Source organism: Eurypyga helias, unplaced genomic scaffold (assembly GCF_000690775.1).
Source record: "Eurypyga helias isolate BGI_N326 unplaced genomic scaffold, ASM69077v1 scaffold16591, whole genome shotgun sequence".
Classification (NCBI taxonomy): Eukaryota; Metazoa; Chordata; class Aves; order Eurypygiformes; family Eurypygidae; genus Eurypyga; species Eurypyga helias.
The window spans coordinates 25,056-36,599 of NW_010229369.1; positions in this window are offsets into that span (position 1 = coordinate 25,056).

The following is an 11,544-nucleotide window of genomic DNA, read 5'->3' on the forward strand; positions in this document are numbered from 1 at the left end:
TTTCTCAGGTGGATCTGAAACAAAAGTAGGATTGCATCAGAACTTAAAACAACTACCTTCTCCTGCTGAGGTGGATTAGAGCCATGCTAGCCTTCAAAGACTACTGCAGCTAAAAATCAGCAAAAATAAAAACAAACACTAGAATACTACTAGAATCAAGGAAAATACTGATTAAAGCAACCCATGCACAGGCACGGAATGTGAACCACTGACCTGTGGCAATGAAGGAGAAGAAAATGTTTCCACAACTTCACCCCTGAGGCTTTCAGGATCTGCAGCTTGCAGGCAGTCTTAAACAGTCTGAGAGGGCAGTGCTTTTACAACAACTTCACAGTGAAACTCTACCCATGAATAATAAAAATCAATTGCAGTTGGCTTCCGACGTGTGAGAGATTCATAAACATGCACAAGTTCCCTAGCCTGATCTTGTTTCCACTCTGCTTTGCATACTTTTTTGAGGGTATTTATTGCCTGAGTTCCTTACCCTCAAGACCAGCAGACACCCGGAACTCATTGTGAGGTACTGGAAATCTTGGGATGCGTAAATTAAAGTTTGCTTCAGAAGGGATTAGATTTTAAGACCTAGTGCTGCTAATTCTTTCGCTCTGCATGTAGCAGTGCCTAACATGTACAAAGTACCTCATATTACTGACAGTCAACCAACAGCCCCAAAATAATGCAAAAAAAAGTCCAATTTTAGAGTATTGCTCTGTTCCAGTACCAAAAAAACTGTTGTACTTTTGTATACAGATCAACATAACTAAAAAGTAAAAAAAAACCCAAAACCCAAACTAGGGATTAGTTTGGGTTTAGCTATTAGTTATTAACTAGTTAACTATTAACTATTAACTATTTAACTAGCTAATTAGTTAATTACTAATCCCAAACTAGGGATTAGTTTGGGTTTAGCTATTAGTTATTAACTAGTTAACTATTAACTATTAACTATTTAACTAGCTAATTAGTTATTAGCTATTAGTTTAGCTGTTATAACAAAACTAGTGAGATAAGAAGGAAGAATTACTTTGAATAAAAAATGCTAACATACAGTATAATCTGAAAAATTAGTGAAGGAGATCCAGAAATAAGCATAAGGAAGTAAATAAGAGAAGGAACGATTTTAGACTTCCCCAGGGCTAGACTTGCTGGAGAGGGTTTTTATTTTTACTTCCCCATTAATGAATGTGGCTCAGTTTGAAACATTCTGGCTCTTACTTTCTCAGATGCTGCGTTTTTCTGATTGCTTCTACCTTTGAGCTCTCAGCACCTCAGAAAGTCAGGCACAAGCTTTACTAAAGTTAGCAGCCAAAATTAGAGGACTTTTCCTGGAAATTTAGACCTTAATCTTTTGATGTCACAGCTAAAGGTGATTTTCATATTACCATAATGGTGGATATGCAAACTTCAGTAAGCACACATTATGTGTAAATGAACATTAATTACCTTTATCAGAGGACTGACTGAGATGTCACTACTTAATGTGTAATAAATCATAATTAATTTAGCTATATGACAAAGGAGTTAATAAACAATATCAGCATCAGTATCTCCATTTCTTCCATGCAGAAACAAAGACCTTGTACTGTCCTGACAGCTGGGTTAAATTTCACTCATGTAGCCACCACAGTGTTTCACATTTAATACTATAAAAAAAGCTACAGTACGCAATTTCCTGCTATGCTCAATTCTCCACACAGTCTACCCAGAAGCAGGTGGACATAGAAGGAAGAACTACACACATAATGGAACAGTATTTCATGTCAATGTTTACATTCCTGGATTAGCCTCATGTGGGACATGTGAGGTCATCTGCTCTCTTTTTGTAGCTTGGGGTACACTGAGAATGCAGAGCATGCATCTTGCATAACGTAGGGATGGGACTTTTTAAAACATACATATTACTAAGAGTAAAAGGATAGAACAAAAGTAAGCGGATACACAAACAAAGCCCCAGCAGATAGCAATCGTAATTACTAAATATCAGGTAAGAGTAAATCTTGCCTGACCATATGGATTAGTGTGAGAAGAACATGATACATATCACAAGTAAGTAGAAGAATCCAAACCGTGAAACATTTTCACCTTTGATACCAAAAGCAGAATCACGGAATGCTGTGGGATTCAGCAACAACCTGTATTAGAAGCCATCCTTCTTTACTGCCATGATCTTACTAGTGGACATCAACCTGTTGCACAACCTCAGCGCAATCTACCCATGCAACTTAATCATGTGGCTCTGCCAGGCATCGTGACACATTTCCATAAAGAAGGTCTGCACCAACATCTGGAAGGTGGTTTGTCCTGACCTTGCAGCACCAACCATTCATGCTCTTACAGAACAGCCCTCATTTTCTCCCTATCTTTTGTAAAACGTGTACCATGCCCTGCTATCCATTAGTTAGTGTACAAAACAATCCTAAAAAGTTTGTGCGCACAACTGTCTTTTTTTCCTTTTAAGCTAAAGGCCGTTTCTAAAGCGTGTTCCTCATCTGTCTGTTACAACTTCATAGGGATATAACGAAGGAACACTGCACCATAAAAATCAGCACTTGGTTCTGGCAGCAAAGTCAGAAATTGAAATCCACATCTGAGAACATGAGGAAGTTGCATGACATTTCAACAGCAATTTGGATCTTCCCAGTAAATTAATTTCCCAGACCAACCTGCAGAAGAAAAAGCAAGTTCTCATGCAATGCTGTGTGATTATGAAAATGAAGCTGAATAAACCTTTGAGGGTTGAGGTGATGAAAAACATAGCATCAGACATTTTTAAATCATCATGGCTTTTTATGAGTTGTAAGAGTTCCAATGAGGATGTAAGGCCCAACACTAAAAATTTTAGTAGGAACAATGAAAATAAAGGCATGACATTAGGAATGGAAAAAGGCACAAATATAATCTTCTCTTTCTACACACTTTTTTTTTTTTTTTTTTTTACACCAGAAGTACTAAGTTGAAACCCATTCTTGACTCTCTTTGGCCCAAAAGGAACATATTCTGATAGGTTTTCCTGGTGAATGCTTAGTGAAATCCAGAGGATGATAACAAATGGCTAAAATTCCACCAAAGGTCAAAATGACACTCTGTATAGTTTTCCTCCTTTTTATTCAGTTGATTATGTCTGTGATGTTAGTCTTGGCCCCAGCTCACATACCCACAGTGATTATAAAACTCATCTCAAAAAACCCCATCATTTCTGGCTAATAGAATGCACCAGTTGACATAAAATCTCAAGTGGTTGCCCAAAATTCTCCTGGTAATGAGTGAGAAAGTTGTTTCTTGTTCCCTCAGACAATTTGGACTTGGCATTCCCATTTCAAACAGCACAAGTTGCATGCTCTAGGCCACAATATTATTTTCAACACATTATTCAATTTTCAACATAAAGTATGGACTTCATTCAGTTCTACAGACAGAAGTGAAGACATGCCTGTCCTAACAGCTGTATTGTACAAGGATTCTATCAGGAGATAACTGATGGCAAAAGGGGACCATCAAATTCTGTTATATACTTAAACCATGGAGCTCTTGAGCAAAAAGAGTCCAGAGGAGGCCACGAAGATGATCGGAAGGCTGGAGCACCTCTCCTGTGATGAACAGGCTGAGACAGTTGAGCTTGTTCAGCCTGGAGGAGGCTCCAGGGAGACCTTATAGCCCCTTCCAGTACCTGAAGGGGCTACAAGGGTGCTGGGAGGGGACTTTGTACCAGGGCCTGTAGTGACAGGACAAGGGGTAATGGCTACAAATTGAAAACGGGGAGGGTTAGATTAGATACCAGGAAGAAGTTCTTCACAGAGAGGGTGGTGAGGCACTGGCACAGGTTGCCCAGAGATGTTGTGGATGCCCCATCCCTGGATGTCTTCAAGGCCAGGCTGGATGTGGCTTTGAGCAACCTGACCTAGTGGAAGGTGTCCCTGCCCATGGCAGGGGGGTTGGAACTGGATGGTCTTTAAGGTCCCTTCCAACCCAAACCATTCCATGAGTCTATGAAAAGCTGGGATTAAGTAGCTGTACTTTGTACAGATCGCTTTGGCATGTGTTTATTGTTATCCCTACTGGACCTTTTTTTTCTGGGAACACTCAGGTTGTGGACCACAGTGAGTTGATGAGGGAGGCCAGCACTGGTCTGGTCAGAAGTGTTAAGTCTGATTTGATCTCAGTCAGAGACAACTCCCACGATGCTGACAATATTGAAGAGTTTGCAAGAAGCTTTATAAACAGAGGAACATGGAAATCACAGAATATTTTGCAATCTACTCCTTAGTAATAAAGATTGAAATCCACATCTTAATAATGTAAACTGCAAATTCAATTCTATTCCTTTCATCCATGTATCTGAAAGTTCATAGTGCTTTTCTCAGATAAAAGGAGCATCATTATGTCAGATAAAAGGAGCGTAAGACAAGTACAAGACCCTCTGGGACCACCTTTGGTTATTAGCCTTGCTATGATTGTCCCTGCTCATTGCAGGGTGGGTGGACTAGATGACCTTCAAGGGTGCCTTCCAACCCACAACATTCTATGATTTTGTGATTCCACGATTGGTGCCAACACAAGAATAAAAACAATTGTCTGCAGGATGAATATTCTTTATGCTGTCCACTGAACAAACACAACCAGAGGCACAGTCACTGACTGAGGGACTTTATAGTCTAACAAATGATGCATAACCCTTGCCTGGAAACACCATTTCAGGTATTAAAATATTTGTGTTCTGGCAAATGGATGATTAAGAACAGTAAACACATTCAGCATTTACATAATGACACTTAGCAGCAGTAAGCAAACAGAGTGTTGTAGACCAGGAGCATATTTTCCACTAGAATAATCAGACCTGTTGGAAAATCTAAACAATCTTCCAAGCACACAGCTGTTCTCCAGGTTTAAAGCAGAAGCCAAACATACAGAGAAGTTCACAATCATCGCTCAGATTTAAGTTTAAAAGATCAAAGGATTAAAGGACTAAGGAAAGTGTACTTCGTCCTTTAAACTTAAGTAGGTACTGTAGACAGACCCTTGTTTGTGCTGTACTTCCCTGCAGACCAAGTTAGCGCACTGAGATCACTTATGATGCTCAGTTTTACCAGGTGTAACACATATCCTCTTACAAAGTTACTGGAAGAAAGCGGGGGCATTGCACTCCACAACTGGGAGCTGGGAGGAGGATAACATCACCACTCTGGCCAGGTCATCTGTGTCCAGCTCCTCATGACCTGTCAAGGGCACTTTAGCAAACAAGATACTGTAGGTGATCTGAAAGACTAAAGAGGAATTTTGACAGACTTTGTTACAGATTTGAAATAGCAATCTTACTATTGATTTGTTCATGCCTACATTCAACGTTCTTGCTCTGCTGCTGACATACTCTGCAACACAGAATCATAGAATCACAGAATGGTTTGGGTTGGAAGGGACCTTAAAGCCCATCTGGTTCCAACCCCCCTGCCATGGGCAGGGACACCTTCCACTAGACCAGGTTGCTCCAAGCCTCATCCAGCCTGGCCTTGAAGACATCCAGGGATGGGGGATACACAACATCTCTGGGCAACCTGTTCCAGTGCCTCACCACCCTCTCTGTGAAGAATTTTTTCCTGATAATCTAATCTAAATATCCGCGCTTCCAATTTAAACCCATTACCCCTTGTCCTGTCACTACAGGCCCTTGTAAAAAGTCCCTTCCCAGCTTCCTTGTAGCCCCTTCAGGTACTGGAAGGTGCTATAAGGTCACCCCGAAGCCTTCTCTTGTCAGGCTGAACAAGCCCAACTGTTTCAGCCTTTCTTTGTAGGAGAGGTGCTCCAGCCCTCTGAGCATCTTCGCGGCCTCTCTGGGCTCAATCCAACCAGTTGATACCCTTTGTATGTTGAGGGCTCCACAGCTGGACGCAGCACTCCAGGTGGGGTCTCACCAGAGCAGAGTAGAGGGGCAGAATCCCCTCCCTCGACCTGCTGGCCAAGCTTCTCTGGATACAGCCCAGGATACGGTTGGCCTTCTGGGCTGCCAGCGCACACTGCTGGCTCATGTCCAGCTTTTCATCAACCAGTACCCCCAAGTCCTTCTCCTCAGGGCTGCTCTCGATCTATTCTCTGCCCAGCCTGTACTTGTGCTTTACATTACAGAGATCAGCTCAGATCACTCCTTTCCTATTCCTTCTCCTTCTACAGCCTTTGTATTTTTGTACTGCAAAGGTAGTGCCTGCACAAAGCATAATGCAATGCCCAAAAAGATGAACTCATATGAATACCAGATGCAATCGGGCTGTGTTAACATGGCATCCTACTTGGCTGCTTTCTGCTGAAGGAACAATACCACCCTAATGCGACTGTACGGCTTCTCATGACTAAGGTAGTTTGTTGTGATGTAATTCATATCTTTCTGCATGATATTTCTGCTTTATGCTCATCTTGTTGTAAAACAGACTATCTTCTTATACACATACGTACACTGCAAAAGACTGAGGGGTCCCAGTCACTTCTTTCTCTGTTTTTCTGTTACTGAAACTCCTTTGTCCTCTGTACACCTTGCAGTTTCAAAAGCTTCCTTCCCACACACTCACATGTGGAAAAAGACACAACCTTTTCATCCTCCTCATGAAATAATTGAACTGATTTTCTTTTCAGTGAAGGATCCATTTAAAAAAAAAATAAAGTTTAGAAATCCTAGGTCAGAAAATAAACAACAAAAAGGCAATACTAAATCCTTGTACAAACCACATCTGTTCTATACCTCACCATCAGAAAGAAGGTACTTTAATTCCATTTCAGGGATTTCGTAAAAAAACCCAGCAGTGCATATTAGCATTTGTTCAAAGTCCACTTCTCAGTATGTCTTACGGAGAGTCTTCTGCCATCATTCTCTCCAAGCCCCTTCAACCGCACACCCTCTCACCTGTCATTCTTCCTCTGCTGTTGCACCCTTACTGTGCTTCCTTGATGTCCACTATGCAGCCAATCTGCTGTTGGCCCACTGCTTTCTATCTGATGTTCACATCACCTGTGGCAGCCTATTTACATAATTTAATTCTGTTCCCTAACTCACTTCAGCTTCCAGGTGAAGAAATATAATTTCATAGATGTTAGGATAAGATTGGGTTGAAATTTTGTGACAAAGTATCATTAACTACATTTAAAATGCAGCTTTGTGTTCTAGAGAGCATGTGACTTTCAGCTCTTTGCAGCAGCACTGAACAACACAGGCTAATACTTTGGTGTGAGACACTGCAAATTTTCTTTCATATCTTCAGCTTCCACATAAGGAAAGACTTTTCAGAGCTTTTCAGAGGAGCACAAGCAATTCTCATCTTCCTAGACTGTTCTCCTCCTGGGAATGAAGAAGGTGAAAACTCCCAGACTTGCTGTACAATCAAAATAACCCATCCTCTGCAGGCACTGGTTTAATAACAACCAGAAGAAAGTAAGCAGGAACATGCAAATACAAATAGAGAGTTTTTTTATCCTTACAACTCTTCACTGAAATTCAGAGTGGAAGATTTACAACCCAATGAAGCTGAAGCACCACCCTTCTGCCTTTGCTTATGACAGAAGGTTGCATTGCAATACAGGTTCATTTTCTAAAACTTTATTCCCCAGTGTCTGATGTTATATGGACCTGTGTTTTAGCATCTGGGGCTTATCCAATCTCTGTATCAGAATCAGAGGCCACTCCTTACAAATAATTTGAAAACAAACTTAAGCGAATTTTAAGAACACAGGGAAAAAAATCTGCAATCTATCAGTCAGAAATACAGTAAATAAAGATTTGCATTTTAGTGGTGTTATACTCACATCTGATCTTTACGCAGTCATTGGAAGAATCAGGTTCGTAACAGCTCAGTTTTTCAAAGTTTTACCAAGTATCTCTATCCTATTTGCATGATAGCAGAAACTATCCAGCCCTCATGATCAGTTTAAAACATGCACCAACAGCACGGCTTGAGGCTGTTCAGGCTTCATGTAACAAATGACTGTTGAAAGGAAACCACCAAGTTTCTTAGGAATTTGTAAGCAGTTCCAGTTTCATTTTTATGGTTCATGATGAATGTACACTGACTTCAGTGTTCTGCATTGCGGAGAACATGCATCCCAACAAGTTTATTCAAAGTATTCTGTAAAGTTTATATGCTCAAATTCTGCCTTTTTTTAGACCCTTAATTTCTTGCATTATTTATACCCATTTAGAGTAGCATAAAGCCTTGGCATATGAACTTGCATTTATTAGGACTGTTCCGCATTCATGAAACTATCAAGTTACATTTTCTTAATTTTCATCAGATTAATTTTATAATAGTTCCTCAAGAGATGTTCGTTTTCACCTATATCCATGTTATTTAAAAAAAAAAAAGAGAGGGTAGTCAAACACTGTTGCCCAGCAAGGTTGTGAATGTCCATCCTTGCAGATATACCAACCTTGACAAGAAAAATCCTGTGAAATTGGATTTAAGTTGGCCCTGATTTGAGTGGAAAGTTGGACTAAGTGACTGTAGTTCATCTCTCCATCTTTTAATTTATGACCACATCATGAGTAGGAGGCATACAAGAGGATACAGTGGTCTCTTCCCAGGTTTCTCAGATGCATTCATGCTACAGGGGCGACACACGTACTCTTTTGTCTCCAGTTAGTTCCTCATCACTTGGGAGAATTGTGCTCAAGCTCCACACAAATCATGGTTTGGATTTTAGTCCTGTGAATTCTGGCTGGTTTGGGGTGGTGTATGATGATTGCCTGCCTCACAGTCCCAGTCTGACTCAGACCATGAAATCACTTCTCCTGCTTCCTGGTGCAAAGCAACCCATCTTACCAAAACCACTCCAATACTACTTTTTTTCTTCTCTCTCTCAGTAAACTTATCCAGTGTAGCCCTATCACATGAAATAATTTGTGGGTAGCCTGACCTTTTTGCAGAAAAACTCCAGTGACCTCTTTGTCAGCTGTCAGAAGTCAATGGTTTGGATGACTGGACACTTGAAAGAAAAGTCCATAGTGCCAGAGTTGAGCTTGATCTGTGATTTACCATCATAATCAAGTTTGCCTGATGTCTTAATACTTTCAGTAAAGGTGAAGGGGAAAAGATGGCAGCAAAGTGAGACCTATGCTCTTTTTGTAAGTATGTGAGAGTGGGTGAATTGATCCTTCCTAAGGCACTTCTTCCTGACTGATGCTTATGCCTACTGTTTCTCTTAATTCCATCTCCCCCCTCCACCTGCCACCAACTCTCAAAGGCCTTGTTAGCTTTGTGGCTTTCCATACTAAGACAAATAGCCTGTTTAAGGAGAAGTATTAATGCAAACACACCTTGCAATTATTAACACTTTTAAAGGATTTATTAATGGTAAAATAAAGGAAAAAAGCAGAAAAAGATGAACGATGTGCAAGTCGTGCAGAGCCCATGGACATTGTGAGGTGGGGAAGGCAGGAGATAACCCTCTGCCAGAGGCACTGTAAAACATACTTCTGTATGTAAAACATGGGTGTACCAGCTGGGGTCATGGTGGTTGCCAGCAAATGCCTTTGCAGAATACCAGTATCCTACCAAGGGAGACTACCTGCATAAAGGCTTTAGGGAAGCCTTGTGTTGTTGATTGCTATATTCCTTCACTTCTGACTAGCCCTCTGCTCGCCTACCCCATACAAAACTTCCTCACTTGTTTGTTGAGGAATCTCTACCTCCCCTCCATCCAAGTGTCCAGTTTGCCTGCAGGTATTGAGACTTCTCGAAGGAAAACAAATATGTTCCTTGTTCTCTTCACGTGACAGAAAAGATACTGCAAAATTAATTCACAGTCACATCACCATCTCTACTCATTCTCAGCCAGCTCTGGCAACCATAGATTTTCTTCATGTGTTCTTTTTTGGGTCAAGGAGACAGAAAGCTCAGTGCAATTGCCCAAGAGTCACTGACCTTCCTTGGCAACCTCATGAACTCAGCAGTACCCAGCAGGGACTTGGCTGGTACAATCATCTATGTTGCAGGACCAGAGAAATATGGAGAAGGAGACAAGGATCAGGGAGAAGGAGCTGCAAAACCAGAAGCCCCGGTGTTAACATCTGCAAAAGTTGAAGTTCCACTGTTAGATCTCTGCCATTCTGCTGGTTAGCCCATGCTCCGATGATAAACCATTGGAACATTTCATTCAAGGACATTAAAGTTACTTTCTTGGCCAAAAGGGAAAAAGGCCAAACATCCTGCACACTACTCCATGAAAAACCCTACAGGTCAATAGCAATGATTCTACTTTTCTTATTATTAGTTATTCTTTAATGTAATGGTTATTAGCAATTGCATGCGTATTCTACAAAATTAAATGCTACATCATGAAACAGGCCACCAGACTCATTCATAATTACATTTTTTAAATTACTGAGTCCTGAACTCAAATACTAATAAGCCAATTTACATAGTGCATGTGAACCAGGCTTTTCTGAGCACTTTTGGGCATCTAACAATGCTTGGCCAATAGGAAGCAAAATGCAGCTTACTGAAGCTGTGTCTGCTGGATTTCATTCTCCAGATATCTAAAACCACTGAAGCTGCATGCAGAAATCATGACAAAGTTTACATGGCACCGGGCCTGCTGGCAGTGTTCAGCTGTCTCAAAAGGGAAAAAGGATTCTCAGCCATGAGTTGGCAGGGCACACCGAGAGAGAACTTCAAACTAGGTTTGATGGGAGAAGGGGACAAAACCAGACTCACTAGAGATGAGCCTAAGGGTGGCATGCCAGTGTTGGGGGTGAAATCAACAGCTCAGCTCAAATGCATCTACGACAATGCACGCAGCGTGGGTGCTAGAAGGAGCAACAGGGGGAGCTGGAAGGCACTGAGAAGCAGGAAAACGAGGACATGGTTGCCATCACCAAAACATGATGGGATGACTCGCACAACTGGAGTGCTGCAGTGGATGGCTATAAACTCTTCAGAAGGGATAGGTAGCCATGTATGTTGGGCAGTGTTTTGACTGTTCAGGGTTAATGATGGTGACAACAGGGTTGAGTTTATGGGCCAGAATCAGGGGAAAGGCCAACAACTCAGACATCGTGGTGGGAATCTGTTATAGGCCAACTAACCAAGATCAAGAGGTAGATGAATTTTTCTATGAACGTCTGGGAGAAGTATCACAATCCCTAGCACTTGTTCTTGCAGGGGACTTTACTAGATGTCTGCTGGAAATACAATACAGCAGAGAGGTTCCCAGAGTGTGTTGAACATAACTTCCTGACACAGCTGGTGAAGGAGTCAACTAGGGAGGGTCCCCCACCAGTCCTGTTGTTCGTAAACAGAGAAGGACTGGTGGAAGATGTGAAGGTTGGAGGATGTCTTGGGCACAGTGACCATGAAATTATTTTTGATTCTTGGTGAAGTAAGGAGGCTGGTTAGTAGAACTGCCATCCTAGACTTTTCAGAGAGCAGACTTAGGCCTGATTAGGGAACAGGTTGAGTCCCTAGGGTAGCAGTCCTGAAAGGCAAAGGAGTCCAGGAAGGCTGGACACTCCTCAAGAAGGGAATCCTTAAGGTGCAGGAGCAGGCCATCCCCATGTGCAGGAAGATGAGT